Raw genomic sequence first — 26,156 nt, forward strand, 5'->3', positions numbered from 1 at the left:
CTCCTTTCAGCTCTAGGACCTCCTTTCAGCATAGCTTTCAGTCATGGCATCATTGTCAATGCTAGGGTTTGTGAATGGATTGGTGTTTATTTTTCTGTTTTGAAAAACTGCAGAGTACCTAAGACCAAAGACATTAGCATGCAAGAGTTAAGACTCTACCTAGGCACAAGCTGGACTTCTCCATGTTCAATGGATTGCATAGGTGTCTTCAGAAATGGGGTTAGTTTGTGGAGAACAACCTTTAGCTTTGGCAACAGACTGGGTTGTTAGGGGTTCCCATGGGACCTCTTTGGCCAACAACTCAATTAGGTGTAACCCAGTCCCAGTATTGGAAACTTCAGTGTTTTTTAAATAAAGAAAGCAAGAAGGGTCATAGCTAGTCAAACAAAGTTCCAACTCATAGCTTGCACAGTGCCAGTCCCATTCAATACAGACCTGTTTTTACCAAGTTTGCTTTTTTTTCCCCTAATCCTCCTTGAAAGCTGCTAGTATTAGAAATAAATCATTAAGTTTTTTTCTCCTCCAGTATTCAGATCTTCACTTATGGAAATTTTACCATCACTACTATGAGAAAATGTGGTGTTCATAACAATTATCTTTAAAATTTCCATAGTGAAATAAATTATAAAATTCCAACTACACTGTGCCCTCTGGTATCATTTTATTTATTTATTTTTTTCACTCATGATGAAAGACAAATTAGGCTTACTTTAACAACATGAGCAATAACAAGATTATTTTCACTGCTTTGCTCCCATTTAAGCTTTTGGGACTCTCTACCCTAGTATATTTGATAGCACTCTCAATATATCAATTCTGCAGGAAATATGGAATAATTTCTCAGACTTCTTTTTAAATAATCTCCCATGCACTGTCAGACTCCCATTAAAAAGTTCATCTAAGGGGCCCACAGAGGGGGATCAGCAGTTAAGAGCACTTGATGCTCTTGTAGAGGCCCCAGGTTCAATTTCCAACACCTACATTATGGTTTGCAGCTGTCTGTACCTCTAGGTCTGGGGGTCCACCAGGTTCTTGTAGCCTCTGTAGATACTGCATGCATGTGGTGCACAGATACACATGAAAGACAAGTACCCAAACACATAAACTAAAATGAAATAAATTTTAAAAGTGCATTTATGGAATAAAACTGGTCATAGAAGTGTTATAATTCAAATAACACATCAAAAACTGAGAATAATTATTTTCAGATATTGAGAAGATGAAGATAAAATTACAGATATACTTCCAGTCCTCCACTCCTGTTGGTATTGACTCATAAACTTGAACACAGAGGCCCTTAGCAGGAATGGAGAAAGTGAAATGGCCAAGGATACTGGAAAGAATGATAATAAATGTGACCTTCTTTCTGAAGGTTTCCTTCCTCCTCATAGCAAGATATGAACTTTGCCTTTGTGTCCCCATTGTAACTCAATATAAATCATGTGTTATTCATTAAGGTATGTGTTATGTGCTTTACCTAAATGAAGCTTCTTAGTAACAATATAAGCAGCTACTAGTTTCTCCCCATTTTATAGATGAAGACATTGAGGTTTTGAGGAGACACATTTTGTATACTTAAAAAATAAACAGGCTAGAATTGTTAAACCCAAAGCTGTCTATAAATGAAAATACATTTAATCTTTATATTGCCCTGCTTCCCAACATTAGTACATTTGACCTTGAACTATGGTAATATGTTGAGTAGTTCTCTATGTATGGGATTGCAAGCCCTTAGGGTAAAAAGACTATGTTCATGCAAGTCAGTACAGTGAAATCAGCTGGGAACTGAAGTGGATCAGAACCAGCATTAAAAATGGCAAATTTAGGAATGTCCAATTTCTAAGCTTAAAGAGAAAATCCCCGAGGAGTAGGATTTTCTTAAAGCTTCAATTAAAAAAACAAATATTCTTTGAATGACTGAAGGGGGAAAAACATTAGGGAAGTTGTGCATCTCAGCAAGAAAAGAGTGATATGACTTTATGGGACAATCATCATAGCATTCTATGAAACCAAAATCTAACCAACATTTCCCATCATTCAGATTTTCTATGTCATTCTGGAATCTACAGCAAGTGAATTTTATTGCAGATTTAATATGTGCAAAAGACATCAGTAAAACTGACAATGAAAAAAAAAAAAACTACCCCCAAATACCTATTGATTTACTGACCAAATGGGCTAAAATTAAGGTGATGAATTTTTCATTTGCTACCCATGTACCTAGCTATTTGCACATTTAGAATCTATTTTTCAAATAGATGCTATAGTTTGCTGTTGAATTCCTGAGAAGTCACTGTGTCAAAGGATTGATGTGTAGTCTAGTGATACTGAAGGTGAGGTTAGAAATTTTAAGGGTACCTGAGGATCCTGGTACTTGTCTCAGTCTCTTTAGATATGAAGATCTGAGGTGAATGGATTGCTTTACTGTATATCCACATGATGATGTACTATAATTTTGAAGGCTCAAAGTTTGGGACCACTTGACCAGGGAATGAAATATCTACAGACTATTTCCTTATAGCAATGGAAATGAGTACAATAAATGACAATTTGTAAAACACTTTAAGGTTCACTTTAATATGAAAAAAACATAGGCAAATTTCCCACATGCTTCTTGCACTCATACACTCAATTTTCCTGTTATCAAAACCCTGGAGAGGGCTTGGGATATGGATCACTGAGTAAAAACCTTTGCTGCCGAAGCCTGACCACTTGAGTTTGATTCTCATAGCCCATATAAAAATGCCAAATACAGTAGCATGTAGCTGGAAGTTTTTCTGTGTCCCACCAGGTTCTGCAGCTGCTCGAACCCAATTAAACACACAGAGGCTTATATTACTTACAAACTGTATGGTCTATGATAGGCCTCTTGACAGCTAGCTCTTATATCTTAAATTAACCCATTTCTATAAATCTATACTTTGCCACAAGGCTTGTGGCTTACCAATACCTTTACATCTTGCTTCTCCTGGTGGCAGCTCGCAGTGTCTCTTTGCCTCTCCTTTCTCTTCCTCTCTGTTTGGATTTCCCACCTGCCTCCAAGCTGCCTTGCCATAGGCCAAATGGCTTTATTTATCAATCAATCAGAGCAACACATATTCACAGCATACAGAAAGACATCCACAGCAGTAGCACTCATCTGAAATCCCAGCACTGATGTGGGGAGACAAGAGGTAGATACAGGAGAATGGGTCAGAAGATTGCTGGTCAGATAGCCTAGAATATGCAGGGCAGAAACAAGAGAGAACATACCTCAGAAATTAGGTAGAAGGAAAGAATTGACTCCTGACAATTGACCTCTGATCTCTATGCATGTGCATGGCATACACATGCTCACACTCACACGAAAACAAACAAGCAAACCCTGTAGGTCAACTATACATTATTGTAAACAATGAACTTACCTTGACACAACACTATTGTCATCCCTAAATCTATAATTTTGTTTTGCAGCTTGCAATTGCTATTACATATTCTTGGGTTTGAAGGAGTATATAATGACATACATCTGCAATTTTAGTATTATATACTGCTGTGTGAAAAATCTTTGCTCAACCACTTTATTCTTCTTTCTCCTTTTCTCTTGGTAGATACATATTTTATGTCTTCATAGTTTTGTCTAATCATGTTATATATAAAATTTGTAGATTGCTATCTATCACTTGAGAATATATTTCAAGCTTCTTCCATGTCTTTCCATGGGTTATTGATTTATTTCTTTTTTGGCACTGAATAATATTCCATTGTTTGAAAATATCACAGTTTTTATTTCCTATTAAACTAATGACATGTAGCATGAATCCTAACTTCTTAATAAAAACCTGGAGCTGAATATCAGGGTAAATGCTGAAAGATCAGAGAGACAAAAGAACAGGCCACAGCCACCTCTCACCTCACCAACTCCTCAGCCGAAAGGGACTGAGATCCTTTCTCCTCCCACCGTATATTCCTTTCTCTGCCCAGCCATATCACTTCCAGTTTCAACCTCCCTAGTGATGGGATTAAAGGAGTGTGCCTCCCAAGTACTGAGAGAAAAGGCATGAGATTCCACATGCTGAAATTAAAGGTGTGTGCCACCACTGCCCGGCCTTTATGGCTAACTAGTGGCTGGCTTTGCCCTCTGATCTTCAGGTAAGCATTATTTGTTAGCTCACAAACAAAATATCACCACATATCCCCTTTTTTCTCTAAAACAAAAAAGTTATAATTAATATAAGAAAAACTGTATACAGTAAATATAATAACTATATATAGTATATAGGCAATAAATACATCAACAATATCTAGTCCATAAACATTTGAAAAATTCAGAGAAAACACTCCAATATCTATCCTATTTTGATGAGTCCAAAGTGTTGCAATTAATTCACTTTCTATCCTTACTTGTTTTAGCAACCAAAAGCTATCTTTTGATGTCTCTCATACTTATACACTTTACAACTCTTTAGTGAGTTTCTTTTCTGAATATGTTAACAAGAAAAACTGTAACTATCTAGTCTTCAACTCCAGAGACCTGAGAAGGAAATAATATTAACTGAGTAAGCAAGAAGTATTGAATTTTAAGAGTTCTTTGTATATCTCAGATAATAGTCTGTGGGAAATAAGTATTTAACATTAACTGTAAAGAAATTAATTGAGTTGTACAATCTTTGCCTCTCGTTAATTTTGGTATATGATTTTTTTGATATATTATAAAAATGTATTGCTTTGAAAATTTATACAATAGATTTTGTTTATATTCTTTATCCTCTCCTAACTTCTTCTAGAGCCTCCCCACTTTCTCCCCACCCAATACTATGTTTATCTCTTTCTCTTTAGGAAAAATATTAATACATAAGTCAATACAAACAATAAAATCAAAAAAGACAAAAATAACAATCCAAATGGAAAAAAGCATACATCCATATTTTTGTGCGTGGCTTTGTAATAATAAAGTTTAACATACAAATAATTACAAACATAATTTGTATTGTGCAACTATTTATGAAACTCATTTATTTATTCATTGAAAATAGGTTCTTCCCTCATACAATATATCCCAACCACAGTTTCCCCCTTCTTCCACTCTTCCTAGCTCCCCCTGATATTCCCTCTCACCCAGATCCACTCCCCATCTGTTTTCTCTTCAGAAAACAGCAGGCCTCCAAGTGATGACAACCAAATAGGACAAAACAAGATGCAATAGGACAGGGTGAAAACACTCACATTGAGGCTAAACAAGGCAACTCAATAGGAGGAAAAGAGTCTCAAGAGTAGGCAAAAGAGTCAGACATCTGCTCCCACTGTTAGGAGTCCCACAAAAACACCAATCTAGTAACCATAACATACGCAAATAAAGTTTAAAATAAAAATAATTTAAAAGAAAATATGTATTTTGCAATACTTTATGAAAATCTTAATCATGCCCTTTCATTATTTAAATGATATATTTGGTAAAGCAGAATATTTTAGTTTAAATAAGTGCTAATTAAACCAATTTTATTTGTTTATCAGTATTTACACCAGTGATTTTACCTTTGATTTTCATATTTAAAAAGTCAAAATGGACAGGCGATGGTGGCACAAGCCTTTAATCCCAGCACTTGGGAGGCAGAGCCAGGCAGATCTCTGTGAGTTTGAGGCCAGCCTGGGCTACCAAGTGAGCTCCAGGAAAGGCACAAAGCTACACAGAAAAACCCTGTCTCAAAATACAAAAAAAAAGTCAAAATGGATATGTGGTTGAACTTCTGGAGGAACAATTCAGTAAGAGTTTAGATTATCACTAGGAAGCTCTCTTCAGACTGTTTGCATCTATCAGACTTGACCATATTGAACCTCTATATCTTTGTTACTTTTCTATTACTGTGAAGAGTCACCATGACCACGGAAACTTATAAAAGGAAGCATTTAACTGCTGTGGGATGGTCTGTATGTCAAATGTGTTGCTGATTGGTCAATAAATAAATCACTAATTGGCCAGTGGCCAGGCAGGAAGTATAGGCGGGACTAACAGAGAGGAGTATTGAGAGAACAGGAAGCTGGGTGGGAGAGACACTGCCAGCCGCCATCAGGACAAGGAAGATGTAAAGTACCGGTAAGCCACAAGCCACGTGGCAAGGTATAGATTTATAGAAATGGATTAATTTAAGCTGTAAGAACCGTTAGCAAGAAGCCTGCCATGGCCATACAGTTTGTAACCAATATAAGTCTCTGTGTTTATTTGGTTGGGTCTGAGTGGCTGTGGGACTGGCGGGTGTCAGAGATTTGTCCTGACTGTGGGCCAGTCAGGAAAACTCTAGCTACTAATGGCGCCCAACGTGGGGCAAGAGTTTCCACCTAAAACCTGAGTAAAAACATTCTAAAACGGAGCTAAAAACAGCTCCTAGTTGTCTCTTTCAAGCTAGAGGCAGCCTGCGTGTTTGAGCTACTATGGCGGGTTCCTGGCATGCATGCTCGACCTGCAGTAAGGCAGGAATGAGGCCTCTGCAAATGGCACATTAAGCTGTGTGGTGGATTTAGCCTTTGCTAGTACAAAAAAAAAAAAAAAAGAGGTTTCTGGGCTACACACCATGGCCCAGATGATCCAACATCCAGAACCATTTCAAGGCAACTGGCTCAGACGATACACCCTCATGGACTAATCCATAATCCTAAAATATTCTTTGTGCCCCATAAGATACAGCGCCCCCCTCCAGAATGGAAAACTCTAGCTACATTTAACTGCTTAAAATTTTGAAGGGTAGACCTATAAACATTGTGGTGTGGAGCATGGCTACAGATGGGCAAGCATGGAGCTGAGAGAAAGAGAGAGAGAGAGAGAGAGAGAGAGAGAGAGAGAGAGAGAGAGAGAGAGAAAGAGACTAGGCCTGGTCAGGGCTTTTGAAACTTCAAAGCCTATCCCCAATGATACACTTTCTCCAACAAGGCCATACCTCCTATTCCTTCACAAAACAATCAACAAAGTAGGTATCAAGCTTCAAATATATGACCTATGGGGACAATTCTTATTTAAACAACTACATTATATTTTTATTGTTCATTATAGACAAGTTTTTCTTACCTTAGCACCAATTTCCATGGAAGCTTTTGCTAGGAGTGGGTTTCACCTCAGATAATAAGTCATTCTCTGTATTTGTTCTTTTATCTCAACTTTGGGAACAATAGTTAGCTTTTCAGTCTTCTGTATTTGATGTAAACTGCTCAGTTTTCATAATGCTGTTTTTTCTTATTCTTTTTTAAATTTTATTTGATTTTATAATTTAATTTAATTTTATATATCAGCCACGGATTCCCTTGTTCTCCCCCCTCCCGCCCCCTGCCTTCCCCCTAGCCCACCCTGGAGGAGATGGGAAATGCTAAGTTTTTTGTTGTTGTTGCTTTTGAGTTTGAATGGTGATTTTTTACTTCTATCCATATTAAATTAGAAGACATAGATAATTTAACCTTCATGATGACTCTATAGACTAGGTGCCAGGTTTATGATTTTTTTTAGGTGTAAGCAAATGAGGCAAAAGGTAGTTGTGTGAATTTTGGAAGATCTCACAGTTACTAATGTTAGAAATAAAAGTGGAGACTATCTATCTCCAAATTCTGTAATGCAATATATTAATGTTATTTGTTTATAAAGAAAGGCCCCCCAAAAAAAGTCTAATTTGAGGTTCATTCTCACATTCTTACTTCCTTTCAAATCTCTGTTCAATATTTATGCTTTTCAGAGACATACTACAGACTTCTCCAGTATCTTAATGTGTGATTCATAGGATGCATCGAATGATGACTCCCATTCCTCTACTTTCTATTTTCTGAAACCTGTGATTAAATTAGGTAAAATGACAGAGAGAAATTATGGTTGCAATACACTTAAAGTCATTAATCATCTGACTTTAAACCTGAGATATCTAATATAATTGTATGTGGATCCTTAAGAGCGAAAGCAAAAGTTATACATAGGAAGATTTGAGTGTTAGTGAAATACAAGAAATTAGAACATTGCTGTCTTTGAAAACAGAAGAAACATAAAATCCTAGGAGTTGGAAAATTCAACTATAATGCCCTCTCTAAGGCTCATGGAAGAAGGGGTTGAGGCATTGTGGGATCCAGTGGAAGAGGGAATAATAGTGTGGAACACTGTCTTCTAGATACAACATGGTTGTTGCATACTTGGACTCACAGCAGCTATGGTTACTTGTACAATATATCCTTAAGACTTGCTCAGTCAAAATCTTATCATGGAAGAGGAAGGAGCTCATGGATCCTTGCATTCCCCAAGAATTTTACACTAAGACAGTAGTTGATGGGGAGGAAGAGTCATTGTCCCAATTGCTAGAGCCAATGGTAAGAAACACATTGTGTAAATGACTCACACCCATGTTCTTATAAACAGCCCTAGTGAAACTTGTTAGTTGACCCCAAATAAAAGAAATAAAACTCAAGGTGGAGAGGCATAGTTCAGGAGTAGGAAAAGATTATTAAGTGTTGGAGGGAAGCAGAGCCACAGAGGACAAGTATAGATTAAGGGACTAAAGGGTACAGATAGATCTCCCCAGGAGAGGGAAATAGAATAGAGAGTTATGGATGTATGGGACAGAGGGGCTAGAACAGGGGGACCAAGTAGGAGGAAGAAGGAAGAAGGAGAAAAAGGAAGGGACATAGGGAAAGAAAACTAAATTTAAAAACCATTTGAGGGATATTATGGAAACTTAATACAGTAGAAGCTTCCTAAAATATATATATATATATATATATATATATATATATATATATATATATATATATATGTATGAACATAATCTAAATGAGATTACCAAATAATGAGGTAGACAAAGCCCCATTGGCCATCTTCTCTTTTCACTAAATGAAGCTTTCAGTCCCCAAATTGAGTGACATCTAATTGAGTAGGTGGCCAAAGGGGTCCCAGGGCTGTTGCCAAGATTATAGGTTTCGCTCTACAAACTGAAGGCAAGGCCCTGTTGCTGAAGACAATACCTACACAACTCATGAACATGGGAAAGTCAAGCTAGTGCCTACATAGAGCATTCTGCTTTAAGTTCTAGTGTCTTTGTTACAGGAAGGTACTCTGAATGCTATCAAAAGAGAACCATAAGCACTAAGCCATTCATCAACCATTTGACAAACAATGATGTCCTGTCTGCAAGATATGTTAGGGCAGTAGTGGCACAAAGCTTGTGGAAGTAACTATCCAATATCTTATTTGCCTTAAGGAACACTCCAGGAGATGGAATACATATTATTTGGGTGACCAAGAATCTGAGATGAGATAGTCCAGAGAACTAGTGTAAAACCAACTGCTACTTACTGTTCAAATAAAAACAGTAGCAATAAAATAACCCTTAATGACATTTTGCTATATTCATGCATCAGTGCCTTGCTCAGCTATCATTAGAGAAAATTTTTCCTACAGTGGATGTGTACAAGTGCATAAATCCATAGACAAACAATATGCAAAGAGTGACAGACCTCAGAAGAGCCAGCCTTAGAGGAGTTGCCTCCACCAAACCCCTCCCCTTAGGGATCAGGGAACCCCAAGGGAAAGGAGACAGAAAGAGTGTAAGAGCTAGAGGAGATGGAAGACACCAAGACAACAAAGGTGGTGGTATTTTATATTAATAAATAAAGTTGCCTGGGGTCAGAGCTATTAGAGCCATAGCAAGTGCGTGGCAGTGGTGGTGTATGCCTTTAAGGACCTGGAGGGCGGTACATACAGGCAGTGATGAGGCAGTCACATGATTGGGTTTACAACCAATCAGAAGCCAGAACAGAGAGACTATAGAGACAGACACGTAGGAAGGAGGGCTCCTCTTTCGGAGAGCTCTCTTGGCTGAGGAGGATCCCTGAATCAGGAAGGGTGAGGCTCTTGGCTCTGACCTCTTGGCTTTCTTCTCTGAATCGGCTCTGTGTTTTTTTGTCTGGTAAAACCGTTGGCTACATCTACACTGAATTACATCTACATTTGGCGCCCAACGTGGCAAGAATCCATTAAAAACCGTTTAACTGCTAAGCTGGATTCACACCTCGGACACTAGGTGGCTGTTTTGAAATTCCCTCGGATTTGTACTGTTCTACGAGGACTTGGTTATCCAATATTTTAAAGGAAACTATTTAAAGAGAAATTTTTTTCCACATTTAAAAAAAAAAAGAGAATGGGTTTTCTGTGTTCATTAGAAGAAAATTGGGCTTTGTTTGCAATTTTAGACAGTCTAACAATGGAACAGTTATATGAGAAGATTAATGTTGATAGAATTATGCATTTTATTACTATATTTATTCTTATTTTACTATTTAAGAAGATAGTCAATTTAAGTGCCAGGGTGACAGCTTTAGAAAAACTTGACACACTTGTAAAAACTCAGACAGAAGAAACTAACAGTGAAGTTGCTTCAAGATTGGATCATAGGGTTACAGAAAGAAAGCCTGTTTTCACACAGTCACCCTTAGTTTGTCCAGTAACCGTACAGCAGTTGCCTGATCAAATGACTACACAAAATATTTGGGCTCCAATCGAAATGTTAGATTTACAAAGGTTTAAGGAGGCAATAGTATCTTATGCCATGCATTCCCCATATGTAAAGCAAATGTTAAACTCTTGGTCAACATATAATAGGATTGTACCACAGGATTGGCGGGAGCTGGCACAAGCTGTTCTTGAACCCAGTCAAAGGCTTCAGTGGCTAACTTGGTTCAAGGATGAAGCTAAAAACATAGAAAAACAGTGGAGGGATAAAGGAATACAAGTCTGCCAGGATCAGCTTATGGGAGAAGGTCAATATGCTTCAGCACCAGCACAATGTTTATATGATGTCCAAACCCTAATTTTATGTCGAACAGCAGCCTTGAATGCATGGGACAGAGTTGAGGAGCCAGGAAAAAAACCTGAGTCATTTACAAAGGTTGTACAAGGCCCAAAAGAATCTTTCACAGACTTTTTACAAAGACTGGCTTCAGCAGTAAAGAGAATGGTCCCGGATTCAGAAGCTGGTAAGATAATAATTGAAACTTTGGCCTTTGAGAATGCGAATGCAGCATGCAAAACAATAATCAGGCTGTTAAAGGCAAGATCTGCACCTTTGGAAGATTGGATTAGAGACACGGTTAATGTTGAAACTCATGAGCATGATGATACGTGGGTAGGAGAAACAATTTCAAGAGGTTTGAGGAATGTTAGATGTTTTGGATGTGGAAGGCAAGGACATTTACAAAGGGACTGTAAACAGGTCATTCCTAGAAACAATGTTTCCTCAAGGAACAATGGCAACAGAATGCCCCTTCCTTCTGGAGTATGCAGAAGGTGTGGTAAGGGAAAACACTGGACCAACGAATGTAGATCAACAAGGGACAGACAGGGTAATCCTTTGCCTCAGTCTTCGGGAAACTCCCAGAGGGGCCTCATGCAGGCCCCAATAGCAAATCCAGTTTAAACCTTTCCTGCAGTTGTAGAGGAAACCCCTACTCAGAGCAATTAAATAACCAAATGCCTATTGGAATAAGTCATACTGGTCAGGATGATGAAACAGAGAGAATAGAAAATTCAGGAGAAAACATAAAGAAAATTTTTTGGCAAACTTCTATTAATGAACAAAGACCAAAATTATCAATAAAAATAAACAATATAAAGCATATTATAGGCATACCACATAATCCTACAGGTCAAGCAGTTATAGAAGGATCAAACAGAACTCTAAAGGATATGCTAAATAAACAGAAAGGGGTAACAAAAACCCCCAGAAACAGACTGCATAATGCTCTATTAACTTTGAATTTTCTTAATGCCAATGAGAAAGGAACAACAGCTGCAGAGAGACATTGGATAATAGAAAAAACTACAGAATTAAATCAGCCTATATACTTTAAGGATGTGCTGACCTCAGAATGGAAACCAGGGTATGTGTTACGTTGGAGACGAGGTTTTGCTTTTGTTTCTACAGGAGAAGATAAGTTGTGGGTACCATCAAAATTGATAAAGGTTCGATTTGAACAAGAGAAACCTCTTAATTAGAGGAGGTGATAGTTCATCAACCAACATGAACATCCAATTTAAACTAACTTATACCAGTAACACATGTCTTTTCATTTAATCAGATAGTAACTTGCCAAAAAGGAACATCCCCAAAAATTAGTCTTGGGGAAAGGTTTTTGTTTTTGTCTTTTAGGAGAATGGAGGTTAAGGAATCTGAAGAACACTGGACAAATGAGACAACTGATCAGCTTTGAACTACAAGGTGCTCAGAGTAATTTTGAGATGACTAGCTGAAATGATCCAGTCTCAAAGACTACTTGAATAAGGACTTGAGATAAACCCTGAACTTTGGCATTATACACAGACTGGATAATGAAGGATATGGTTACCTTTCCTAGAATTTGACAATTAACCTAAAATTTTTCTTTCAGGATAAAGATAACTTCGCCCATACCCAGTAGGAAGCAATTTTAAGAATACGATGCCCACATTCCCAAAGAGGTGGTGTGGGGCAGGTGGTTTTTTTATCTTTTTAATGGGTTTTGGGTCTGGGATAATTTTCGTTGTTTAGGGGGTTGGTTACAAGTTGTTGTCAAGGGTTAGGAAAAAGGCTAAGCAAAGGAGATTAGATTTAAGGTTCTTATTTAAAAAAAAAAAAAGAAAGAAAAAAGAAGAAGAATAAGACAATTACTAGTTTTAAGTATTTTACATTGGATTGGATTGTTTTATACTGTATACAAGTTATATATATTGGAATTGATATTGTTAGAAAATGCTATATGTATATTTCTAATTGTACTTATACCGTTCATTTAACAATGCAATTTTCTGATCCTTGAATGTTATTATTACCAACTATTAGGATATAAAGAAATGAAAGTTAGTTAGTTATAGTTGAAGATTAGTTAGTTATAGTTGAAGATTAATTAGGATAGAAAGTGAATTATATACATTTTGGACTTAACAAAATAAGATAAATAATGAAAATATTTTCTCTGAATTTGTCAAATACAAATGGACTAGAAATTATTTAGACATTGTATATAGTTATTGTACTTTTGTATGTAGTTTTTCTTTTGTTAGTTATAACCTTTTTCTTTTTTTTATTAAATTAGAAAAGGGGAAATGTGGTGGTATTTTATATTAATAAATAAAGTTGCCTGGGGTCAGAGCTATTAGAGCCATAGCAAGTGCGTGGCAGTGGTGGTGTATGCCTTTAAGGACCTGGAGGGCGGTATATACAGGCAGTGATGAGGCAGTCACATGATTGGGTTTACAACCAATCAGAAGCCAGAACAGAGAGACTATAGAGACAGACACGTAGGAAGGAGGGCTCCTCTTTCGGAGAGCTCTCTTGGCTGAGGAGGATCCCTGAATCAGGAAGGGTGAGGCTCTTGGCTCTGACCTCTTGGCTTTCTTCTCTGAATTGGCTCTGTGTTTTTTTGTCTGGTAAAACCGTTGGCTACATCTACACTGAATTACATCTACAAACAAAGACCTCTAAATCAACACGAACAAAGTTCATATGAACTCATGGAGACCGAAGCAGCATGCACAGAACCTGCATGGGTTTTCACTAGGTCATCTGTGTATATAACTTTCAGTTCAGTGAATTTATGGGATTCCTGAGTGTGTAAATGAGTGGGTATAGATGGAGTTTTCTCTCCAGTCCCGCCAAGCGCTGGTAGATGGACAGCCCACTTATAAAATAAGCACACAGACACTTATATTATTTAAACTGTTTAGCCTCATGGCTCAGGCTTCTTGCTAGCTGTTCTTATATCTTAAATTAACCCATTTCTATTAGTCTACAAGTTGCCACGTGGCTCGTGGCTTACCAGTACCTTACATCTCACTTGTCATGGCAGTGGCTGGCAGCGTCTCTCTGCCTCAACCTTCCACTCCCTAGACATCTCCTCTCTCTTTATCCTGCCTATCCTATCCTTCCTGCCTGGCTACTGTCCAATCAGAGTTTTATTTATCGATCAATCATCCACATAGCAAGTGGGTCTGTTTCTTGTGCCTTCTTTTGGACTCTTTCCTTTGTTGGTTTATTTTTTCCAATTTTGATGTGTTAGTTTTGCTGCATCTTATCTTTTATTTTATTATTATCCCTTAAAAGCCTGTTTATTTTCTGAAGACAGAAAAGAAGTGGATCTGGATGGGAGGGGAGGTGGGGAGAAACTGAAAGGAGTAGAAGAAAGGAAAACTATAATCGAGACAAATTATAAGAGGAAAAAAACCTATTTTCAATAAAAGGAAAAAATTCAGAGGGAAACTAGGGAGAGTAATGGAGTATAGTATAATTGAAATGAATTATATACAGGAATGAAAATATAAAAACCAAACCCATTATTATGTATGATTAATATATTAATTTATTAATATATGCTGAATCACACATTAAAATAAAAATGTAAAAATTAAAAATACAAGAAGCAGATTATCTATTGGTTTCTCCAGAAAGAGTTGCTGTCCTTCCAGCATCTTGATTTCACCCTAGTAAGATTGTATCAAACTCATAACTGAAATAACTCCAAGATAATTAACTTGATTCATTTACAGGACCAACTTTGTATTGATTTGTTAGAGACATCATAGGAAAGAGTGTACATTCTTCATCCATATGAACCTTTGTTTCAGAACTGACACTCTTAATGGTAACTCCTCAAGATTTTAATGGAGCAGCCTTCTATTGATACTGAACTGTTAAAACACATGTTCTTTTCTCACAGTCACAATGTACATTTTTCCAGAGCAAAGATCAGGCCATATCTTTTAGTATCCTTTGAATACATACAATGTTTTGCAACATAAGTATTCAATGATCCCTTTTATTGGACCACCTGTATGGTGGTGACACTTTACACAGATAAAGAATGTGATTTGTCAGCTTCTACCAAAATATCACTGCCACTTTCTATTGTAAAATGGTGTGAAAAGTTATGCCAGAATGTCTTCTTGTTTGAAGCTTCCCTCTCTGCATCAGTGCTGAGGTAGGAGCATGGCTTTGCTGCTTCCTCTCTTTCTCATAGTTCATTTGGAGATCAGCTGTTGAAAACATTAACACAAAACTTTAAATGTCAGATTACTTTCCAGTTTATCAAAACAACAGCCATACTTTGGAATGTTTTGCCAAAGTACAACTGACAATTGGCTCACTGAAAAAGAAAAGTGCAATTTTCCTGGTTTCCAGGTAGTTTTTTTTTTTTTAAATGTAGAATACTGTCTTTGGGAGACATTTTGAATTAAGAGAAAGTTGTTTCAACAAAACAATTACCAAGCATAACCAGTAATTACTTGTCATAATTTTAAGTTTCTTTTACAATGCTGATTTCCTGTGCAATTTAATTCGTAGTTGCCATGATGTTAACTGTCTTATAATAACCTCAATGAAAGTCTGCAGTGACCTAGTTATGATGGCATTATATCAAGAGAATAGAATGAGGCTATGCATAAAAATACAAGTCCAAAGGGGACTCATTTTGATGCCAATTTGATGTCACAATGAATATGATGGTGGAATAATTACAGTGCCATCTTTGGAGGACTCACACTGAGAAATATCATGATAAAAACATACAAATACATATTGTAGTACATATGTGAGAGTTATATCAACTAATGAAAAAAAAGCAAATAATGGTTCTTACATCAATCATGTTGCTACAGAAATGCCTAAGGCAGGCTAACTCTAATGACATTAGTCATATTCAGTTAAAAGTAAAACCTGTTCCACAGAGAGTGGAATGTGAGTTGATCAGCATTGCTACCAAGCTCAATTACTTGCTAACGTGGGTTGACAAATACTTTAATGTGGCATATCTCTGCTCGACATGGACAGTATGTGAAGGTCAAAGTCCTTTCCCTCAGCATTAAAGATGAAGAAATAATTCCAGCATTGAGATTTTGAATTAGTACATTGATTAACATCATGCTACTTCCTATCTCTTCCTGATCTGTCAGTTACAACTCTTTCCTTGATATGGATAATATATAAGTTAATTTTAAAAACCATGAATGGTTCATTTAAACATTTTAAAAGAGGCTGAATAGTGGATAAAGGATAGCACTGTGGTTAATAACCTGGAGTTAAGATACTGTTTCAAAAATTCTAAAATATTTTTAAAATTTCATGTGGAATTATTTGTGGAAGTACATGCTCCACTTGGGACTGCTATTGATGAACATCTCTATAAATTTCATAAGACTCACTCTCGCCGGGCGGTGGTGGCGCACGCCTTTAATCCCAGCACTCGGGAGGCAGAGCCAGGCGGATCTCTGTGAGTTCGAGGCCAGCCTGGACTACCAAGTGAGTTCCAGGAAAGGCGCAAAGCTACACAGAGAAACCCTGTCTCGAAAAACCAAAATAAATAAATAAATAAATAAATAAATAAATAAATAAATAAATAAATAAAAAATAAAAAATAGAGACTCACTCTCCAATGGTCTATAATCTGGAAAGAGTGGGAGTAATGCTTCATGATATTTTGTTTGTATCAGAAAAAAAGTGACAGGTTTCCTAAAGATCTCTAGCAGGAAGAATTAACATTAATTTATGCAAATATCTAAAAGAAGAATGGATTATTATAAGAAAGGGGAAAGTCAAGATAAGATCAGAATTGAAAAAACAACATATCATGATTTTTCATATAACACTATATCAATGACATTTTAAATGTAAAATATAGAGTACTACTTACCTTAATAATGCTTTCCAGTTTGGTATGAAGGTTCAAGACTCAAAACATTAGCCATGTCACTGTTGGCAAATAAGACCAGCTGGAATACTAGTAAAAAGAAGGGCTGGTTAGGGATAACCAGAAGTCATATAAGCAATAAAATAAAATAAAATAATAAATAAATCCCACAGGTCAAGGTAATCAACATCCATGTATACAGTCAACAGTTCAGAGATTATAAAGAGATTAAGCAACAGGATAAAGTAAATGATTGATTGTCTATACAAACAACAAACATAAAGCCTAAATGAAATGAAGGATAAACTGTATCAGGCCACTTTAACATTACAAGCAGTGTTGCATGGCAAGAATAGTTGCTATTATTGAATACCAGTTAAGCGCTCCATATCCATCATATCTACTGTTTCCTACAACCCCTCAAGGTAGGATTTTATATCTATTTGAGGATTTTATATCTATTTTAGAGATAAGGAAATGGAAGCTGTGTTAGTTCACTCCAGCAATCTTCGCCAAACACCATAAACTGAGGAGTGTTAACAACAGAAATTTATTTCTCATATTTCTGGACGCTCAGAGGGTCTAAGATCAAGATGTCGACCTGATTATGGTTCACACGGCATCTCTTCTCCTTCAAGTAAAGAGTTTTGTTGCCTTTTCTGCTTCAAATAAAATGCTTTGTTGCAAGTATTACCCCTGCTCACGATTTGTGACTTTAGGCCAACAATTAAGTGAAGCAGAGCCAGCCTGTCACAGGCTTCTTCATCAGGTTATTGTAACTGCATAGCATCCAGCACCTATGACAAAGACTTCATTTCATATCACTCAAAGAGGACATTTTCTTGGCCCAATTCGAGGTCGTAGGCTCTGCATACCTTCTCAGCCCCTTCACAGCCACTTTCTCCTCAGCTCCTCAGCAGATCTTTCTGTGCCACTTCAATTTTGATGACTACCACAGGAAGACTGAATTATCAGGTTGCTTTTTGTTTTTCCCCTTTTTAATGAACTTTGCTAATCATTCATTGGCTGTTTTGGCAGCCATGAACTCCTTTTGCCACACCCCCTTCATGTTCATGGGACTATAATCAAGTTCAGCAGAATAGTATTCTATCTTACAGGTTCTACTTATACAGATGCTTAATATTTAACCTCTCCGTTGGGGCTATATGTAAATCAGCAAATCATTTCATGGGAAATAGGGCAAGATATTTAGCATGCATAGGATATATTTACTCTTATTTCTTAAAATTTCCTTTTAACTTATTTATCTTGTATTCTGCCCCCCCCAGGGATAGTAGTCAAAGCCTAACACATAGTAGGCAAGTTAACAAGTCTTAATTCTGTTTATTAAATTTCTGTCAGAAATTTCTAAGGCTAGAGAATTGGCTCAACTGTACATGTTAAGAGCATGTACTGCTGTTACAAAGAATCCAAGTTTGGTTACAAGCACCCGTGTTGGCTGGCTCAAAACCACCTGTAGATCTAGCTCCAGGGGATTTGATGCCCAGTTCTGGTCTTCACAGTCATGTCACTCATGTGCACAAGCCCCTACTCTTTTATGTACACATAGTTAAATATACAAGCAAAAATAAATCTTTAAAAACTACTGTCTTCCTCAGTACCTCCTTTTTTTTGTTTACCTTTAAAACATTTTCAGCATTTCTAATTGTTCTCTTTCTTTTTTTGTTCAAGGTTTTGCTCAGATAACCTTTCTCTAGTCAAACTTCCTTTTCAGAATCTCTGGGCAGAGAGGAACTCTGTTGTTACTGTATCAATATCACCTCACCAGATCCCTTGCCATTTATGTCACTTCTATTGTTACTATCTATTAGAATTCCAGTATCTTCCACAGGAATGAGTTGCTTGCAAATGTATATGATAGCTGGTTCAATTACATCTCTGATCCCACTCATCCAGTCTGGCATGCAGTAGACACTCATTGTTTCACAAAAGAATGTGTGAATTGTTCATACCTTTATAACAAATTCTTGCTCACTGTCTCCAGTAGTTCTAAAATTAATTTTTGAGGTGGATAATTACACTTGGCAGATATTTTTAAAATACATGGGTGCTTGATGGAATCAATGCCTAAAATTATTACTTTTTTCAGTATTCCAACACTACACTTGGGTATACGAGGCAAGTAATCAGCCTCTAGGCTCTACATAGAGCCTTGAGTTTTTGAGACAGGTAGAATCCTACTCAATAGCTCAAACTTTGTTTGAACTCACAATACTCCTTCCTCTGCTTCTTGAGAGCTGGAATTGGAGGCAAGTGCCACCGTTCTAGATTTTGAAACTAGTATTCAAACCTGTCTAATATCTGTGGTCTCCATTGTGGTTTATAAAGTTTTGAAATTAATTTACACAAAATGGATTTCAAGATGAATTATAAGATTGTGAGAAGAGAATAATAATTTAATGAAAAACTTCTTGTTATTGATAATACTCAAAGGTAAAAGCATGGGAGAATCATATAATCATAGATATTAGCTACCTATTACTTCCTTAAGGAAGTCTCATGGTCTCTCTTTTCTGTCTGCATCTCTAAACTAATGGATGGGGCATTCTAGTCAGTTAACTATGACAATGAACATTTCAGTCAATCATTTGAAATTTTTGTCTAACCGACACAAAGCATCTGGCTATTTAGAAACCTCTAGATGATTGACTACAACTTTCACATTACATCCATATGTCTTGGTGTCATGTAGACACAGACTGTTGCTCAAGAAAATGTGATTTTTAAACATTAACACAAGGTCTTTCCTCAGAGTTATGAATTGTATTACTTTCATTTTCTTAAGCACAAACTTGAATTTATGTATGTTTCTAGAAGTGGCCAAACATTAGTAAGTCCAAACCATCCTATGTACAAAAAAATAACAACTTTCTGATTTGGAATGAAATTTTGTTTCCTGTAAACCTTTGTATGAACAAGCAGACTGTATATCTGCTAGTTTATGTTCTTGCCACATATATATTGCCAAATACTGAGCCTGCCCAAAATATAGAAAACACAGTATGTTATACAATGCTCACTGTAAAAACTAAGACATATTCCAATGAGGATTAAATGACTTTGATATCAAATAGTAAGTATCTATAGTAATCTCAGGTTTATGAAAAATTCTGTTAACACATTCTGAAATATTATACTCCTATTTTTGAAATTATAAGTGAAGATACTAAGGCATTTTCGAAGGAAAACCTTTGAGGTATTCATGAGGCTGAAGACTTGTACAAACTAACATGCTGTCTATATTTAATACATGTAAATTTATAAGAGCAACAACCCTCCCAATTTATTTTTTAGTTCTTGGAACCAATCACATAACCTGTGATAAATCTGATTTCCAATTTTGTAACCTTTCCTGGGGCTGAACTTACTGTTAAAGTACTTACAGTAAGTCTGACCAAATCTGTCACACAGGCACTAGTAATAGTTGCATATAATGAAGTCTGCTCATTCAAGTGCTTAGGTGTATAAATTCCTCTTTAATCATATGAAAAATCATCTCATAATTTACGCTGTGTGTACAATATACCATTATAGATTAATTTCATAATTTTACATTGTTTAAAGGTCCTTTATTCCCTGCTATTATGTATCTACCTAGTGGAAATCTATAATATATGACTTAATTCTGCAAACCATTAATTTATAATCATTTGACATATGTCAGCTCTAATAATTACAATGCTGTCAAATCTGTATCAACTGATGGCATGTTGGCAGAAGCACTCATGTTTACTATTATTATTATTTATATTGCATTTTCACTTCTGTTTGTATTTTGATTACATTCCAAATTATCTATGTTGGTTATCTTCATAACACTGAATAATGGCCATTCTTACTTTCATGATCTTTTCAATACCTGTGAACCACTGAAGCTGATGTCCTTTACACATTTAACTTTTTAAGCTGAAATTAGTTTTAATCCTCACTGAGTGTCAAGAACTGAACTTGGAGATGAGGAAGTTAAATTCACAAAAAAACCCACTTAATATCTCATTATGACCTGTAGTCATATATGAGATGAACTATTTTTCAGAGTTTCCTGAGTAGAAAATTCACTGGAAACCCTCAGTGGAATGATTGTGAGATATAAAAAAAAGAAAGAAAAAACAGGATCAACAAGATATTTGCCCATTATTTCCTATACATCCACATCCTGCTGTTGAAATTTCATGCATTTTAATGCTCATCATTACCTAAAGTATGTTTTTAAGTGTCAGATTATTACTGATTATTATGTATATAGCACAGTTTACTGAATTCAGGGAGAAGTGGAGGTCATTATAGATTGAATACATAATTATATTTTATTTAGCATAGATGAATTATTTTACATGTGCCATTGTCATGCAGAGCAATGAAAGTTAGATGCATTAGTCCTTTAGGCAGTGAAAGCTTCCTGTATGCCCTCCAAATTTTGATTATAACTTAGAAGTGCCAGTAATTTGTGTGTAGTTACCTACTTATAGGAAAAAGTGGAATTATGACAGCTTTAAATGCATGAAATAATGAAAGTTAGAAATTTGCTGTAAGAACTATTAAACCATGAGACAAATCTCAGCTGACAAATAGTTAACCAGCAAACAAAATAGCAAGTCTCTTAAGTATTGTTATTTTTCCACATGGATTTCTTGTGCTTATGGAGATGCTCTCTGGGTCATAGGACCCAGAGAATTCTACTGATAATAATTATGTGTTAAATACATGCACATACACAAGACACACATACACACTTGTGCATAGACACAGAGTTCTGGCTGACCATTACTTATTGATACACTGGAGCAGTGTGCTCAAGACTAGACATAGTAGATAATGGCTGTGTTTCTCCAATTGCTATTTTTTACTGCTACATCTAAAGCTGATGTATTGAGCTGCCACAGAAAAATGTTTATCATGATCCAGCCCACGGACATCTTGGTTACACTAGTGGTTAGCAAAGTACTTCATGATCTTTATGCCTAAATGATGCCCGACAGCTCAGGTTTCACTATCATCCTAGGAAGTAACTTCTTCCTCCTATTTCTTTGACCTTGGATGATAAAAGGACACAAAGGGGAGTCTAACAACCTTCTGCATCTAAAAGAAAATGACATCTTTAAAAAATGATATCATCTCTTTCTACAAAAAAGAGAGTCATTATACTCCCTTCTCCTCCCTTCAGCCGCTCCAGTTTCTGCCCTCCAATATGTGAGGCCACCCATGACATGAAAACATTTCGTGAAGGTAAATCCAACTCACTCCAGGAATGACCCCAGAAGAGACAAAAGAAGCTGAATAAGTCTGCTGTCACTGGTGCAGTCAAGCTAAATCAGCTAAGAGTGAGGAAATCAAACAGTGCAGTCCCACGAAAGTTAACAATGATGGATGAGTCTGATCAGTGGACAGGAGGGGAAAGGAAGAAGTGACTTGTAGGTGACAATCTTCTCAGAGAAAGAGCTATTAAAAGTTAACTGTAGAATAAACAAAAGGAAATGGAAATTTACTCCCAACTTAAGCTAAACTGAATTAGTTTAAGAGGAAGAATGTTCGAGGGGAGGTGACGCCTGGTCAGCAGTGGTCAGCAGTGGTACCTTACATTTGCAGCTCTCCTACAGTCTCTACTAAATCACTTTATCACTCAGTCCTTAGCAGAGATAATGACAACTGGCTATCTTTTGTTTCCAATGACATATTAAAGATGGGAGTTAATGTCCATCATGTGTTGTATATTCTACAGAGAAATATATCAAAATTAAATATGTGATTCATTTATAATTAGGCACCCATTTTCAAGATATTGTTTTAAATTTTCTTGTATTGAAAATAACTTTTTTCATAAAATATATTCTGATTATGGTTTCTCTTTCCATAAGTCTTCGGAGATCCTCCCAATCTCCCCTCCCATCTGGATCCACATCTTTCCTGTCTCTCCTTAGAAAACAAGCAGGCATCTAAAGAGTAATGATCATATAAAATAAGATAGGATAAAACAAAAGCAAACAAATCAGAATAGAACAAAGTAAACAGAAGAAAGAGAGCCAAAGAATCAGCACAAGAAATGCATGCATATTCAGAGGCATATATGTTCACAGACACAGAAAAGTTCTAAAAATGCAAAACCCGAAGCCATAATATACAATGCAAAGGACCTATAATGAAGAGGGGTGGGAGCGCCAGCTTCTAGGTTAGTTATGGGGCCTTATGTCCACTTCTCTCAGTGCTGGGAACATCTTCTAGCTTGATTCTATGTAGGTTCTCTACATGCAGCCACAGTCTCGGTGGGTTCATATGTACACCAGTCATGTTGTGGCCAGAAGTCCTTATTTTATTGATGCGCTCTATCTCCTCTGGCTCTTGCAATCCTTCTGCCTCCTCTTCCATTGGGTTCTCTGAGCACTAAAGGATGAGGTTTGAAGCAATTACTAAACTTACTATCTTGTATTTGGTATTATAGTGATATAAGAGATAAGTAACCCTAGATTTGTATATTCATGGAGCAGACAGTTTTGTGTCAGAGGAACTCATGAACAATAATAATTATTTTTACTTAATATAGAAAACATGTTGGCAAATACAAGTAGAATAAAATTATATTCTATGGCCCTATGTGAGGAAGCAATTACTTTTTGCCAAGAAGAAAGAAGATTTTTAGAAACTTCACTTTCAACTTGAAGGTTAACAATGGTGTCATGATATGAGAAGGGTTTCCGAGAAGAAATTAAAGTCAGAAAAGTAGTATGTAATTGGAGAAATAGTAAATGATGTGTTTTGGATGTAACAAGGAATATGTGCATATATAAACAACAAAAATAAAATTAGGATTATAATTTAGATTTAGAATTTACAATAATTTCTGGACTAAGCTAAGGATGTTGGACTTCCTTTGGTAAGAGAAAAGATATCTAAGAGATCTTATAGCATTTAGGAGATTGGAATATGGACACATTAGGTAGGGTACAGGTGTCTGAAGTATTGAAATTAGACCGCATGTGACAGAGAGAAAGAGAGAGAGAGAGAGAGAGAGAGAGAGAGAGAGAGAGAAAGAAAGAGAGAATACTGACTAGTTGTGGGGGGTCAGAATATTATATATATATATATATATATATATATATATATATATATATATAATTAATGAAAAAAGAAGACATGTCTTTGAAAGAAAAGGGGGGATATATGGGAGGCTTTAGAGGAAGGAAAAGGGAGGAGAAATAACATAGTTATATTATAATCTTAAAAACTAAAAGCAATAATGAAACGAGTAATGATTAGTTGTCTTATCTGGAGAAGATTGGAGATGTTAAGAATGACTCCTGAATTGATGAATCTTAACTATTTGGAAAGATAAATTAAGTAACTGGAGAAAAATCTAAAGTTAAAAATGGTAAGCCAAGTTGTATTATGTGAGTTTTACTAATAAAGGTTTGTCTATGTTAAAAGATTCAAACAACCATTCAACATTTAGAACTATAATGCTGTTAGCTGAAGTGAAGTTAATTCTGAAAATGCAAATGAGGAGAAATTATGTGCACACAATTGATATTTGAAATCATACACATGAATTACAGTGGAGATTATTAAAACTGAATCAAGCAAACCCCAAGATCAAACCTTAGGTAATAATTCCAGTATAGGATGCAGAAAGAAGTCATGAGGTCAGGGGAAGAAGTCAGAAGTATCCACAAGGCAGAGGAACCATGTAAGCCAAGAAAGCAGGCAATTGTAGCATATGTCAGTACAAGGAGTTATATTAAATGCTATAGAGAAGTGAAGCAGACTGAGGGATAAGAAAAGATGGCCACTAACAATCAGGAGGCAAACAATGAGCTTCATAAACAGATTTATGGAAGGATAGGGAGAACTTGCTGGTTTGCAAATGGGTAAATATGTATGTGGAAACAAATAGGAAAAAATACTATATGTTATATAGACTTTAAAAAAAAATAGAGACTATAATATAATTATCATTCACGCTTCTCTTTCTTCCCTATAAACCCTCCCAAGTACTGCCTATTCACTGGTCTTTTTCAAATCCATGGTCTCTTTTTCTGTAATTGTTGTCACACACACACACACACACACACACACACACACACACACCCCACAGATGTAGGAATTCCTAAATATATAAACACAACCTGCTCACTCTGTGCCACATTACTATTATGTATAGGACTTTAGGTGTTTGGTATTGGAAAACCAATTGATATGCTCTTCTCTGAGGAAGACCGTTTTATTTCACTCTCAGCATTCCTAAGCTGCCTGTAGTTCTTTGTTTGGCTAAATGGCTTACAAGCTTCTCCTCATCCACATTAGCATGTTTATTGGTGTTATCCTTGTTCAGCTCCTGTTTAGGCAGTCATGTTGGTATAGAGTCCAACACTTCTCCGAGAAACAATCTCACAGAAAACTTCCTGGTCCACTGCCTCTGACAATCTTTCTGTCCACTCTTTGGCAATGATCCCTGAGCCTAGGCATGGGAGTTGTTTTGTAGTTGTATCAGTTAAGATTGGGCCCTGCAACTCAGCATGTTGATCAATGGCAGTTTCCTGTAATTGTCTTCATTTGTTGCAAAAAGAATTTGAACTACATTTGTTTCTGAAGACTTAGAGCTAGGAAACTCAGATGAGAAAAAACATGACATATGGCATTTGTCTTTCTGGGTCTGGGTTATCTCAGTCAATATGATATTTTCATATTTCACCCTTTTACCAGGCTAGATTCTGTATATGTTATGTTTTCAAGATTGCTGGTGATTAAAAAGGACTACATATATGAAAATTTTCAGTGAATAGCATTTCACACAGAAAATGTTGGGCTAAGGATACAGGCTAGCATAGGAAAGTACAAAAGATTCAAGAGTGAAGGGTCTAGTCCAATAGTAGTACAAGAAGCAAATCTAATTGACTTTGAAAAAGAAGAGGGACATGTCTCATGCTTTTCTTGTAGAAAAAAACTAAAGGAAAAATTAAGATGAGGAGAAACTCAGAGAGTTTGAGGTGGAGAGTGGGATGTCAATGGAGTTCACTCAGGATGGTCTTCTCTCCATACATAAGAAATGAAGTTAACTACTAAACAGAGAACTACAATTACAGCCAAAGGCTTAAGTAGGGAGGAAATGATTTAGAATAACTGTTCTAGATATTACAGAATTACATTAAAAAAAGATAAATGAAAGAATTGCTGAGCAGCAGCCAAGAACCAAATATAGGAAAACTAATCATTACAGTTTCTTGATTTCATGAGCATTTCTCAGCAGCCTATATAAAGATGTGGAGAAACTGACATTTGCTATTGATTAAAGATTTTGGATTGGGTGCTACAAGTATGCAGAAGCCAAGGGGCCTAGAATTCTGAGATGCTATACAAAATGTCATGCAAATGTTTGTCCATGGCTTCTAGAATAACTACAGAAGCAAATAAAACCAGGAGTGAATTATTACCTACAGAAATATAAAGGATTTAGATATAGAATCATAATGATGCTGAAATGTGAATTTAGT

This window comes from Peromyscus eremicus, chromosome X, assembly GCF_949786415.1.
Source record: "Peromyscus eremicus chromosome X, PerEre_H2_v1, whole genome shotgun sequence".
Taxonomy (NCBI): Eukaryota; Metazoa; Chordata; class Mammalia; order Rodentia; family Cricetidae; genus Peromyscus; species Peromyscus eremicus.